The sequence below is a fragment of the Cherax quadricarinatus genome, chromosome 12 (genome assembly GCF_038502225.1).
Source record: "Cherax quadricarinatus isolate ZL_2023a chromosome 12, ASM3850222v1, whole genome shotgun sequence".
Lineage (NCBI taxonomy): Eukaryota > Metazoa > Arthropoda > Malacostraca > Decapoda > Parastacidae > Cherax > Cherax quadricarinatus.
Window position 1 is genome coordinate 1114617 of NC_091303.1, and position 15384 is coordinate 1130000.

A 15384-nucleotide genomic window follows, 5' to 3' on the forward strand; every position below is an offset into this window, starting at 1 on the left:
TGATGATCGTCTCTAGGCACCATGATGGTAATGCTGGTGCAGTAGTAAGGATGAATGGGAGGATGTTGGCACCTGGAGAAGAAGTTGATATCCTTGGGGTGAAATTTGACTCCAAACTAACCATGAAGAACCATGTTGTAAATCTTGCAAACAAGGCAGCCAGGAAGCTTACAGCACTTCGCCGTATCTCCCATCTGCTTGACAGTAGGGGTTGCAAGATCCTGTACGAGGCACAAGTACGCTCGCACCTTGAGTATGCTCCACTTTCTTGGTTTGCCTGCCCCCCCTCTCATCTGCGACTGCTTGACAGAGTAGAGAACAGAGCAAGACGTCTCATCTCTCGCCTGGACCCATCCTGGATAGATCTGTCATTTCAGCAGAGCCTTCAACATAGGAGGGATGTGGGTGGCCTTACTGTTATGTACAAGGCCAATATTGTCAAAATACCACACTTGGATCCTCTTCGAGGACAGCGTGAAACAAGGTTTTATGCCACAAGACGGGCAGAAAGCAGCAACTTCACTCTGGCTGTACCCTTCTCCAGAACATCACTCCATCTGAGATCATACATACCCAGGATGACTAGAGTATGGAACACATTCGTACAGCATAATGATGTCAACGAGATAAAGTCAGTTGATCAAATGAAAATGCTGGCCCACAGATGGCTCCAACTTCATCCTGTTTCCTACTTGTATGTCTCATAACAATTAAAATGCTTTCAAATGAGCTGATGTAGGTAACAGCTCTTAGCTTGCCAATAAAGTTAGGAATCCTTAACCTGTAAATAGCTGTCAATAAAGCTAGGGATCCTTAACCTTGTCAAACCCTGTGTAAAAAAAAAAAACAAAAAAAAAAAAAAAAAAAAAAAAAAAAAAAAAAAAAAAAAAAAAAAAAAAGAGCTTGAGAGCTTGAGAGCTTGAGAGCTTGAGAGAGCTTGAGAGAGAGAGAGAGAGAGAGAGAGAGAGAGAGAGAGAGAGGGGGGAGAGAGAGGGGGGGGAGAGAGAGAGAGAGAAACAAATGGTTGAATACATGTTTTTTTTGGGTGCAAACCTGGTATAAGTACCAACAAGTTGTGATTAAAGAGAACAGAGCAAACAATTATATCATAAATTTGGAGTGAAGGAGGTCCAAGGACCTTACCACAATCTACGAGACATGTGTTCAGTCCTCGCAGCATTCATGGACGTTTATGCAGCAGAAAATGAAAGAATGGATACAAGAAATAAATTAGAAACTAAGACACAGGAGACTGGGAAAAAAGCTTGATGAACAGGTAAGAATGCCTAGAAAATCACTACGGTGGACACGGGATATCTAACAGGAAAGAAGCAAAGCGTAATATTCCCGAAAGAGGTATCGGAATGGACAAGCATAATGAACGGGGTTCCACAAGTATCGGTACTGATTCCGTTATACGCGAAAGACTTGACGAAGATATAGAGACTGATAACTCTGTAGATGATTTGTAAAGTAAAAGGACACAAGTGCAACTGATGTGACATTTTTATTGTGGCAACGTTTCGCTTTCCAGGAGCTTCGCCAAGCCGTTACAAACAATACAGGGACACAGAGGGTATATATAGGCTCAGAGTGAGGTGCATTACAAGTGGTAGTAGTAGTAGTAGTGATATAAGTAGTAGTAGTAGTAGTAGTAGTAGTAGTAGTAATACAATATGTTAGAACAATTAACTCGCACATTAGTAAAAGGATATAAAAGCTATTACTTGGGTAACATAAAAATAGGTTAGACAAATATTTCTATTGGAGGCTGGATAGAGAAGGCCTGTTTCATTGTTCATTCCCTATAATGTGCTTTGTGTAGTATTAACAGGAGAGACTATGTGATGGCAGGAGGATTCTTGCTAAGACTTCAGAGATGGTGAAGCTGCCTTTGTTTTGTTTAATTGTATTAGAAACAGCAATTAGTGAAGATTCAAGGAACTTGCGTCTGTGGAAGCTGGTTTTTTTGATCACTAATTGGGCGTCCCTGAATTTCATGAGATGATTGGTGGAATTTCGGTGTTGTACACAGGCGTTGTTCAAGTTATCGTTCCTAAATGCGTAAATGTGTTCATTGAGGCGGGTGTAGAGGTTTCTTGCTGTTTCACCTACGTAAATCTTGTCGCAGCCTCCACAGGGTATAGTGTAAACCCCTGCGTTGACTAGTTCGTGGTGCTTGGATTTTGTTCTGGTTAGATTCTTTATTGAAGTGCTGGAATCGATGGCGACTCTGGTGTTAGCTTGTGAAAGTACTTTAGAAACATTCAGTGCAACGTGGCTGTTGGGCAGAATTATAACTATGTTAGGAGTGGTGTTGGTGCGTGGAGAATTAATGATCTGAAGAGCTCTTTTCTTGCAATCTTTGATGGAAAAGGAAGGAAAATGTAAATCAGTGAAGGTAGGTGAATGTATATACATTCCTCGTCAAGAAATTCAGGACTACAAATTCGGTATGTTCTCGGGAAAAATTCGATGATGTTGCCTCTTTTGGTCCTAGTATCTTGACTGGAATAGAAGTGTGTGAGATCATTTTTATTTGTAGGTTTCCGATAAACTTGAAATCTTAAGTTGTTGCCTACTTTGTGAATGAGGACGTCTAGGAAAGGTAGCTTGTCATTGGACTCTTCTTCTAGTGTAAACTAGATCGCCGATTCAACTGCGTTCAGCCTTGCCTGAAGATTCCGTACATCAAGACGTTTGTGAGTTATTAGGAGGACGTCGTCCACGTAACGTAATCAAGTGACGCTTGAAGGGATGATGTTGGCGAAGTGTTCCATGTACAAGTTGGCTAAGACGGCACTGATGGGGGACCCCATTACCATGCCGTAGGTTTGTTTGAAGAGCCTGTTATTGAAAGAAAAACAGTTGAAATTAACACAGAGTTCAATCAAGCCAACAAAATCTCCAGGAGGTAGAGGAAGAATAAGGTCCTGATTGACTTTACATCGTAGAACCTCGATGGCTTTAGTGGTAGGCACTTTTGTGAAGAGAGACGTCACGTCCAAACTGCTCTGTTTCTTGTTACGGATGGAGAAGTTGCGGGTGCGGTTGAGAAGGTCGCCTGAATGCTTAAGATGAGCGGGGCTGATGGTCCCCAGAAGGCAGGAAAGATGTTTGGCAAGAACTCCGGCAAGTTTGTGTGGTGCACTGCCTATAACTGACGTGATTGGTCTGAGAGGAATATTATGTTTATGGGCCTTGGGTAAACCATACATGTGTGCTGGTTTAGGGTTGCTGGGTAACAAATACAGAAGTTTCTTCCCTTCTCTAGTGCGTTTGAGTATTTGTCTGGTTTTGTATAGAAAATCCTTGGTGAGTGTCTCCCACTTTTGAGTGCTGATGGGTTCGTATGAAGATTGATCATTCAAAAGATCCATCATTTTGGTGTTGTAGTGGCTGGTGTTGAGTATGACGACTCCACCTCCTTTGTCGGCGGTGGTGACGATAATGTTGGGGTCGTTGGCGAGGTCCTTAAAGGCAGTGATATATCGTCTAGGAAGATTAGAAGAAGAAGGTTCACATAAAGCTGCAGTGATGATTCGGAAAAAATGAGGACAATTAAAACAAAAGAAGACAAGTAAGTGTTACAAACTGACCTGCATTAAAAAGTATTTATTTGAATTCAACATCAGCAAGGGCAAGGTTATGAAAATTAGGGAAGTTGAAAAGAGATAAAAAATGGAGAGCTACAAACCTCACTCAAGAGAAAATACCTCATGGAGAGCAGAATATGAAGTAATGCAGCTCAGACGAACATCAACTGAACACAGTCACTGACAGACACACAGATACACAAAGACACACACACACGCACACACACTCAAAATCACCAATCACTCACACTCACATACTCACTCACACACACACGCACACACACACGCACACACACATACATATACACACATGCTCCATTCATCAATACACCGATGCGGAACTAAATACAAAGAGAGAAATTATACGTTTGTTGTTGTAAAGTATGCACTTACTGCCAGCACTTAAGAATACGGTCAAAATATTGAACCTAAATTCACGATAATTCCTAGAAATGTTAAATTAAGATGTAGATCCCTTTGCAGTTTTATTAAAAACAAGAATATGTAGAAAAGAAAAGTGTGTTCTAGTGCAGAAGAAAAACTCTGAGTGTACTCACGCGTGTGAATGTTTGTGTATACGTGTGATGTATGTGTGTGTGAGAATGTGTGTGTACTCACTTTGTTGTGGTTGCAGGGGCTGAGTCACAGCTCCTGGCCCGTCTCTTCACTGACCGCTACTAGGTCACTCTTCCTGCTCCATGAGCTTTATCATACCTCTTCTTAAAACTATGTATGGATCCTGCCTCCACTACATCACTTCCCAGACTATTTCACTTCCTGACAACTCTGTGAATGAAGAAATACTTCCTAACATCCCTGTGATTCATCTGAGTCTTCAACTTCCAACTGTGATCCCTTGTTTCTGTGTCCCATCTCTGGAACATCCTGTCTCTATCCACCTTATCGATTTCTCTCAGTATTTTACACGTCTTTATCATATTTTCCCTATCTCTCCTGTCCTTCAGTGTTGTCACGTCGATTTCCCTGAACGTCTCCTCGTAGGACATACCCCTTAGCACCGGGACTAGTCTTGTTGCAAACCTGTGCACTTTCTCTAGTTTCCTTACGTCCTTGGCTAGATGTGGGTTCCAAACTGGTGCTGCATACTCCAGTATGGGCCTAACATACACAGTGTACACGGCCCTGAACGATTCCTTATGAAGATTTCGGAATGCTGTTCTTAATTTTGCTAGGCGCCCGTATGCTGCAACAGTTATTTGGGAGTTGTGCCTTGTGTGTGTGTGTGTGTACTCACCTATTTGTACTCACCTATTTGTGGTTGCAGGGGTCGAGTCTTAGCTCCTGGCCCCGCCTCTTCACCGGTTGCTACTGGGCCCTCTCTCTCCCCGTTCCATGAGCTTTATCAAACCTCGTCTTAAAACTGTGTATGGTTCCTGCCTCCACTACGTCATTTTCTAGGCTATTCCACTGCCTTACAACTCTATGACTGAAGAAATACTTCCTACTATCTCTCTGACTCATTTGTGTCTTCAACTTCCAATTGTGGCCTCTTGTTTCTGTGTCCTCTCCCTGGAACATCCTGTCTTTGTCCACCTTGTCTATTCCACGCAGTATTTTATATGTCGTTATCATGTCTCCCCTGACCCTCCTGTCCTCCAGTGTCGTCAGGCCGATTTCCCTTAATCTTTCTTCATAGGACATTCCCCTTAGCTCTGGAACTAACCTTGTCGGAAAACCTTTGTACTTTCTCTAGTTTCTTGACGTGCTTTATCAAGTGCGGGTTCCAAACAGGTGCTGCATACTCCAGTATGGGCCTGACATACACGGTGTACAGTGTCTTGAATGATTCCTTACTAAGGTATCGGAATGCTGTTCTCAGGTTTGCCAGGCGCCCATATGCTGCAGCAGTTATCTGATTGATGTGTGCTTCCGGAGACATGCTCGGTGTTATACTCACCCCAAGATCTTTCTCCTTGAGTGAGGTTTGCAGTCTTTGGCCACCTAGCCTATACTCTGTCTGTGGTCTTCTGTGCCCTTCCCCTATCTTCATGACTTTGCATTTGGCAGGATAAAATTCGAGAAGCCATTTGCTGGACCAGGTGTCCAGTCTGTCCAGGTCTCTTTGAGGTCCTGCCTGGTCCTCATCAGATTTAATTCTCCTCATTAACTTCACATCATCTGCAAACAGGGACACTTCTGAGTCTAACCCTTCCATCATGTCGTTCACATATACCAAAAATAGCACTGGTCCTAGGACCGACCCCTGTGGGACCCCGCTCGTCACAGGTGCCCACTGTGATACATCATTACGTACCATGACTCGTTGTTGCCTCCCAGTCAGGTATTCTCTGATCCATTGCAGTGCCCTTCCTGTTATATGCGCCTGATGCTCTAGCTTCTGCACTAATCTCTTGTGAGGAACTGTGTCAAAGGCCTTCTTGCAGTCCAAGAAGATGCAATCAACCCACCCCTCTCTCTCGTGTCTTACTTCTGTTATTTTATCATAAAACTCCAGAAGGTTTGTGACACAAGATTTGCCTTCCGTGAATCCTTGCTGGTTGGCATTTATACTCTTGTTCCGTTCCAGGTGCTCCACCACTCTCCTCCTGATAATCTTCTCCATAATTTTGCATACTATACACGTCAATGACACAGGTCTATAGTTTAGTGCCTCTTTTCTGTCTCCTTTTTTAAAAATGGGAACTACATTTGCCGTCTTCCATACCTCAGGTAGTTGCCCAGTTTCCAGGGACGTGTTGAAGATTGTGGTAAGTGGCACGCACAACATATCTGCTCCCTCTCTAAGGACCCACGGGGAGATGTTGTCCGGTCCCATTGCCTTTGAGGTATCGATGTCCCTTAGCAGTTTCTTCACCTCCTCCTCATCTGTATGTATGTCGTCCAACACTTGTTGGTGTATTCCTTGCTGGTGTCCCCATCTGGTCTGTCCCCCCAGAGTCCTTCCTGTCTCTACTGTAAATACTTCCTTAAATCTTGTGTTGAGCTCCTCACATACCTCTTGATCGTTTCTTGTGAGTTCTCCACCTTCTTTCCTCAGCCTTATCACCTGGTCCTTGACTGTTGTCTTCCTCCTAATGTGGCTATACAGCAGTTTCGGGTCAGATTTGACTTTCGATGCTATGTCGTTTTCATACTGTCGCTGGGCCTCCCTCCTTATCTGTGCATACTCGTTTCTGGCTCTTCTACTAATCTCCTTGTTTTCCTGGGTCCTATGCCTCCTGTACCTTTTCCATTCTCTGTTGCACTTAGTTTTTGCCTCCCTACACCTTCGGGTAAACCAAGGACTCGTTTTGGTCTTCCTATTATTTCTGTTTCCCTTGGGAGCAAAACTTTCCTCTGCCTCCTTGCACTTTGTTGCCACATATTCCATCATCTCCTTTACTGATTTTCCTAACATTTCTCTGCCCCACTGAACCTCCTGCAGGAAGTTTCTCATACCTGTGTAGTCCCCCCTTTTATAGTTTGGCCTGTCCCCTTCAGTTCCTGTTACCTTCTCCACTTGTAACTCTACTATATAGTCAAAACTCAGAACCACGTGATCGCTAGCTCCAAGGGGCCTCTCGTAAGTGATGTCCTCAATGTCTGAACTGCTCAGGGTGAACACAAGATCCAGTCTTGCTGGTTCATCCTCCCCTCTCTCTCTGGTTGTGTCCCTGACATGTTGATGCATGAGGTTTTCAAGTACCACATCCATCATCTTGGTGTGTGTGTGTGTGTGTGTGTGTGTGTGTGTGTGTGTGTGTGTGTGTGTGTGTGTGTGTGTGTGTGTGTGTGTGTGTGTGTGTGTGTGTGTGTGTGCGTATGTGTGTGTGTGTATGTATGTGCGTCAACATTGCATAATAGAAGTAACTAACAGCAGGGTATGCTAAACGTCATGTACGCTGCTAAATATTATGCTGGCCACAACATTCACCGAACAACAGGATAGAACGACAGACAGCACATTATAGCAGACACAAAGTTTCTCAGCAACTCGGTAGGACGGACGCTACGCTCACTTAACAACACAGTATGCCGGACGTAGCACTCGACAGACAATAGAGCAAGAAGCAACTATTCGCCTGGCTGCTGCGTCACATAAAATTTTCACATTCTTGAATCTGTGTTGTGGAGGTGCATCAGGCGTGTAATACACACTACTGGGAAATAATTTATTAGCTCAGCTTCTCTCCACCTAGAGACTTTTCTCTCCATAAAATATTTATGCTATATAATTACTCACTCCTGGGCATTATTCAGTTATGCCAAGTTAGATGAGTGGAGTTTGAGTGCAAATAATTCAAAAGGCTTCCCTGCATAACATATAACACTGAGTGAAAAATTACATTACACTTGTATATACTACGTGAAATGAGAAATGGTCTGATGATACCGACAAGATGTGGACAGTTCAGGACATTTATTAAATGAAACGTTACTCCACAAGTGGCTTCTTAGGACTGAAAAAGCACTCATGTCGAAACACTTCCTTTAATAAATGTCCTGAACTGTACATAGGTGTCTTTTTCCACTGTAATTGAAATCTTGAGGAGTCAGTGAAGGATGATAAATAGAAACTCCAACTATAAGAACAAGGTTTACGGAAAATTTTCCTGGGATCAAATTAAGAGGGAAAAAGTTTGCGTGAGTATATTTATTTTAGACTAAATGTGTGAATGACCTTGTTGTAGGTCGCTTGTCTGTTGGATTCGCTTATTTGCAAAGGTATGTTACTTCAGCTTTAACAGGAGGCCTCTCTAAAAGTTATCCTGCTGTTGGAAGGTGACGTGGGGACCAGGAAGTCTCGGTTGATTTTTTGACCGTTGCACATTAACGTAACCTAAAGTAATATTCTTATATCACACTTACTTTGTTTAACCTGGTCTTCAGCTTGTTTCTGCTTTCATTTTATGAAATTGTTATATTGCTAAGCTTTGCTCAGGGTTGATAATTATTATTGGACAACTCAGTACTGCTGGTTGTATTAGTAAAGCATGGGGAGGGGGGTTGACTGAAGAGTTGTGAAGAATTGGTGCAGTACTGGTGCTCGTTTTCTGCTGTTCTCTGAGAGCAGTCAAGTTATAGATGAGATACATCTTATGAAAAGTTTAAAACAGTCACTTGAATTAGGAACAAGACCATTCCAATCAAAACAGTAGATTTGTTGATAGGATTATATGTACTGAAAGAAAACCCACTAGCAAAAAATACTGGAAACCCGTATCACTGCGCTAGGTCACACGGCCCCTTCATCTGCAAAATGGACCTTAAAAGACTAATCCCGGTCCCTTGGATGGCAGTTTCTAGTAGCTCAGACGTGCCACTGTGGCTGGTACCAGTTTTACACTTTCTCGTGTGCTGTATTAAATTTTTCAGGTGGAAAGCTAAAAAACATAAAACCTAACAACAATAATCCTTCTCGTCATAAAACACACAAATCCGAGCCTGGATGTCCTCTACCTACAACGCTCTACCGGGGGTAGATTGTTAGACTGTTGACTTGTACATTAATGGGATTAATGCTGCAGTATAATGCTCTGATAATGACGGCTGGATTTTTTTCCTTCCCCCTCCCGGTTTTTTTTTCACTGCAGCTGTTTCATTACAACTATTGCACTAGTTTTTTTTCTTGAGTTCCTCGATAAATGTTACCTTGCTCATACCCCGACAACACGTCAGTTCATAAACACTACTTGCCTCCACTCACTCCTATCACGCTCACACAAGCCTGTTGCATGCTCAAGCCCCTCACACACAAAATCTTCTTTAACCCTTCCTCCAACTACTCCTACTTTTCTCTAAATAAAGTTTATACACTCTCCTATTCATTCTGTTTTTCTCAACAGCATATCTAGACAGAAGAGTCGTTACGGAAGAGGTCTTCATTCAACAGTTAACTAATATAGAGTAATAGGTTACCTCTTACAGTAAAGGTTAAGGATTTCCTAGCTGTTGAGAAGAACATAAAAAAATGTATTGTACATTAAATGTTCTGCGTGAATATATTTGAATATTGTATGGACAAGTTTAGATTCAAACTAAATGTTAAGTAAAAGATCAAACTCGCCCATAGAATTAAATTAGCGACCACTAGAATAATTATGACTCACGGTACCTATCCTAAAATGCACATAAGCATTGGTACATTAGGAACATCTTAGAGTCTACGGCAACATGTTGATAAGAACAATTGAAACTTATTCCTCTAAAAGATTACATCATAAAGAAAGCAGCTACTCATTTTTTTATATATAAATATGTTGCATAAACAACAAGCAGCTGTTCTTTTATCATAGGTAGAACGAGCGAAATAATTGCCCATGATGTGTTGCCTTTCAAAATACTATTGTTCGCCTCAATGATATGTCTACATCGAAGCTCTTCATCTCTACGTGTCAAGCCATGTCGATCCATCAGCCCCACCAAAACACTAAATCACGTTTTCTCGCTCCTACTATGAAACCGACATTCTCTTCCACGTAAAAGAGCTCACATTCTCTTCAGATAAACATAACTGTGGCAATCGCTCAACGTTCTTATTTTCCGCTAGGGTGAAGTGGCAGGAGGGATGAAAACGTTTTGAGAGAGTAATATCTTTCTTTTCTCCCTCTGTGTCTCCTCCATATATTATCACTATGGTCAAAGCCGGCTATAATTCTCGCCTTGGAATGTAAACAGAGACATTTTTCTTCCTTGTGTGAGAAGTCCAGATATTTGTTGGTGAAAGATATGGACCATTGGAGCAGAGAGGCGGGAGCAACGGGAAGATATCTAGTGAAACCTTGTGTCTAATGACGTCATATTTATTGTTAATGACTCGTATATGTTTATTTTATGAGAGGAAACATTGTTACAGAAATGGCTATTTTGAGAAAAGATATCTGTATTGTCTGAGGGTAAACATGAATAATGATGAGATACTTTCACTAAATAAGCTAAACGATTTTAAAAATGTTACGTATATACGTTTGAAATATATCCTTCCTGCTATTTATTTTTAAATTGCTGTGAAGTAATCGAGTGAGTGTTTGTTGAATGTCACGCAGCTCCCAGGATTCTACCCGGAACTAACGTTTATATAAAAAGATTATTTAATATTTCACTCTTAAAGCCTCAAAACAGATTGTGCCCTCAAGAAAAGGGCAAATTAACAACCATAATTTAATGTTACCATTATTAAAATCTGCATTGTATCCTGTCAAAATGAATCAATCAGTAAGGTATGTACAGATCAGGGAACAAAAGATTCTACGTGGCTTACCTGGGCTAATAATCAGTTAGCTGCTAAATTTTTTTATTACAAACAATTTCCATTCGCTCAGAAGCTGCTTCATGTTGATGGACAGGTTGCAAAGGTCAGTTTGACAATTCTCGCATTGACTTTTCTTTTTACTTGCCGAAAAAAAAAATACGGATTTTTCTGTTTTGACTTCAGAGTTTTTGAGGAAAAACATTTAGCTATAATTATAATTATGTTAATTGTCTTTCTATGACAAATAGTAATGATAAAACATATTTAATTACCAATGATAATAAGTAATAATAATAATAATAATAATAATAATAATAATAATAATAATAATAAAAATAATAATAATAAAAATAATAATAAATATAATAATAATAATAGTAATAATAATAAAAATAATAATAAAAATAATAATAATAATAATAATAATAATAATAATAATAATAATAATAATAATAATAATAATAACAATAATAATAATAATAATAATAACAATAATATAATAAATAATAATAATAAAAATAACAATAACAATAATACTCTCAGCTGAGGATACAAAGATACTTAAGAGGCGTCCTCACAGACAGGGAGGCGCATTCAGCAGGATCCTGTTTCATGAAGATTCTCGACTCAAATCTGTAACCAGATACAGATGTCTGGGATTGAGTCTCCGCTACTTAGTCTTGTTGTATCAAGACTCGCCAATACGAAGAGAGGTGGGCGGGTTTCTTCCAGGTATAGGGCTGATGAGAAAGTTATGCATTTTGCCTACATTACTTCATTGGCTGAAAAATTAATGAACAAGCGATGAGGATCTTCGTAGGAAGTGCATATATCAATAAAATCTTAATATGTACAGGGAATTTGATATTCCAAGCATCAGAGATCTTGTCAGAGCAACACATGTTCACAATGATGGTAATATACTTAGAAAGTGCATCCAACCCCTTATAAAGAAGCTGCCCTGTCCCCAGACTTTCGTCATCACAGGTGAACACTTTCTCAAATAGATAAAAAAAAATGAAACTGATATCCAGGTGAATGAAATACACTATTTATGTGAAGAAAGAAAATAGCGACATTTTCCCCAAAGAATCTTTTTAGATAATAATCAAAGCTTTGTCTTGAAGCTTAGCACTACGCTTTAAGTTGTACTGATGCTTGAATCATAAAGCATTCTTTTCCACATATTTTGCATGATGACGGCTCTCTTCGCCAGCCTACTTGTGCTGCTAGTAGTGCCGTTGTTGTCATGCAGAGTGATTGCTTCCACGCAGCAACTGAAACCTCGGAAACTGGGCTTCCAACCTTTAAATTGAACTATTTGTTATACTCCTTGTCCATGTATGTATGATGTCACCGTTGTTGTTCAATATATTTACAAATGGTTTTATAAGAGAAGCGAATGTTCGGGTGTTGACAAGAGGCTTGGGGTTAAAAGATTAAGAATCTAACACAAAGTGGGAGTTGTCAAACTGAGTTTTTGAAAGATTCTGAAGAGAAATTGCAGAGGTTGGTGGATGAGTTTGATAGGGTATGTAAAAGAAGAAAATTGAAAGTGATTATAGGAAAGAGTAAAGTGATGAGGATAACAAAAAAAATTAGGTAACGAAAGATTGGATATCACGTTGGAAGGAGAGAGTATGGAGGAGGTGAATGTATTCAGATATTTAGGAGTAGACGTTTCAGCAGATGGGTCTATGAAAGATGAGGTGAATCATAGAATTGACGAAGGGAAAAAGTTGAGTAGTGCACTGAGGAGTGTGTGGTGATAAGAACTTTGTCCATGGAAGCAAAAAGAGGAATGTATGAGAGTATAGTTATACTAGCTCTCTAATATGGGTGTGAAGCATGGATGATGAATGTTGCAGCGAGGAGAAGGCTGGAGGCAGTGGAGATGTCATGTCTGAGGGCAATGTGTGGTGTGAATATAATGCAGAGAATTCGTAGTTTAGAAATTAGGAGGAGGTGTGGGATTACCAAAACTATTATCCAGAGGGCTGAGGAAGGGTTGTTGAGGTGGTTCGGACTTATAGAGAAAATGGAACAAAATAGAATGACTTCGAAAGTGTATAAATCTGTAGTGGAGGGAAGGCAAGGTAGAGGTCGGCCTAGGAAAGGTTAGAGTGAGGCGGTAAAAGAGGTTTTGTGCGCTTTGGGTTTGGACTTCCAGAAAGTATGCGTGAATGTCTTAGATAGAAGCGAATGGAGACAAATGGTTTTTAGGACTTGAGCAGAATAATATTTATAAAGGGATTCAGGAAAACAGACAGGCTGGACTTGAGTCCTGGAGGTGGAAAGTACAGTCCCTACACTCTGAAGAAGGGGTGTTAAAGTTGCAGTTTTATAACTGTAGTGCAAGCGCGCCTCTGGCAAGACAGTGATGAAGTGAATGATGATGAAGTTTTTTCTTTTTCGGGCCACCCTACCATTGTGGGAAACGGTCGATATATATATATATATATATATATATATATATATATATATATATATATATATATATATATATATATATATATATATATATATGTATGTATATATATATATACATATATATATACTTGACGTGCTGTTGGAGTGTGAGCAAAGTAACATTTATGAAGGGATTCAGGGAAACCGGCAGGCCGGACTTGAGTCCTGGAGATGGGAAGTACAGTGCCTGCACTCTGAAGGAGGGGTGTTAATGTTGCAGTTTAAAAACTGTAGTGTAAAGCACCCTTCTGGCAAGACAGTGATGGAGTGAATGATGGTGAAAGTTTTTCTTTTTCGGGCCACCCTGCCTTGGTGGGAATCGGCCGGTGTGATAATATATAATATATAATATATATATATATATATATATATATATATATATATAATATATATATATATATATATATATATATATATATATCCACAATGGGGGATAGGAGCACTCTTCCTGTTTCATGTTCAAACATCCTGACATTAGTCAATATACATGCCTCTTTATAAACCTATGACAAACTTGTAATTTCATGCAATTACGGGTCCTCAACCTTCTCTCATTTTACGCAAGACGATTGCATGCAATTTTGCTCGTTTCATGACGGCACCACTTTCAGAAGTGACAAGAGCTATCACTCATTTCAACATATGATAAACCGCACAGCTTTACGAAGTGACAAGCTATGCGCAAATGAAAAAAAAATATGTTAATCATATTTATTCACTGTGACACTTGTTTCAACTGTTATAAATGAAAGAAAAACACAGAAACCCCAACGGTGAAATTTGAAGGTACGAAATACATCAGCAATGATGTGCAAAGATTATTGATAACTACTATCACAACAGGTCACGACCCATCATTATAGCAAATTATTAGGCACTTAACTCTCTTTCTTCACCGAGTTCTCACAATGCCCCGTGGTTAGTCAGGCCAGCAGAGGTTAATCACAAGTGTGAGCGAGAGTAAATGGTGAGGTAATTCTGGCACTGTGCTAACAACACCTTTCCTCTGCCCAATTTTGTGCCATAATTTATACTGAAAATGAGAGGAGCGTGTATAAAGTACGTATGGTAGAGCAACGACATTTTTACCTATATAAGTAGAGTTTTTATCGCTTTCACAGACAGTGAGAGACACAAGCGGATTTGTAACTATGTAAGTCCATTGATATTTCGAAGATTCGGAAATTGGCAATTAAGGAGCGGTTGTTGGTATGGTAAAACTATTATTATGTTTAACAAAATTTATGACTAACCTCAAATATCAACAAATTAAATCTTAATTAAGAGAAAATCAATAAAAAGTGAGTATTTCGCTCTATGATACACCAGAGTTCAGAACCAGTAGTTTGCATGCTAAAAGGAAAAAAAATGTTTACTGCATAGTCTACAGATGCTCACGAAAACCGTCACATCCTCTTTATGCTGTTATCTTGGACAAATTTCATTACAATATTTTCACGTCTCTGCTTCGACTACCAAAACAAAAGAAAGACAACAGTTATGTTCCTCCAACGCGAAGTTATGCCGAAAGAAATATTTTGTGGAAGAAACAACCATGTTTGTTGTCAGAGAATATTTTAAAGACAACCAAACTCTTATATTACGGTAGCGAAAAAGGTTAAAATGCCACAACGCTAGTTTATTTTAAAAGAATTTGATATAAAACATATATAGTGTTAGCAGTGAAATGCCGATAATAATAATATTAATAATAATAATAATAATAATAATAATAATAATAATAATAATAATAATAATAATAATAATAATAATAGTAATAATAATAACAATGATTATTATTTTTATTCCTCTTATTATTATTGTTATTATTATCATTATTATCAGAGTACTCTTTTTAATATATGATTCAGTATAACTCCGATATTTACTGCACTTTGACTTTATCAGGCAGTTGTATTCTTCTTTTACATGTTAGATGTCAGTGATGTTGACATGTTTTCTTCCCTTACTATCATCTTCCACAGAACGAGAACTCATTTCGGCTTAACAGCCGTTTCCTTGTGCAACAATTATTTGAGCATGTTCGTATGACCTACCAAGTTTACTGGTTTTTAGAAGATGTGGACACTTTCTGGAAAGGGATAC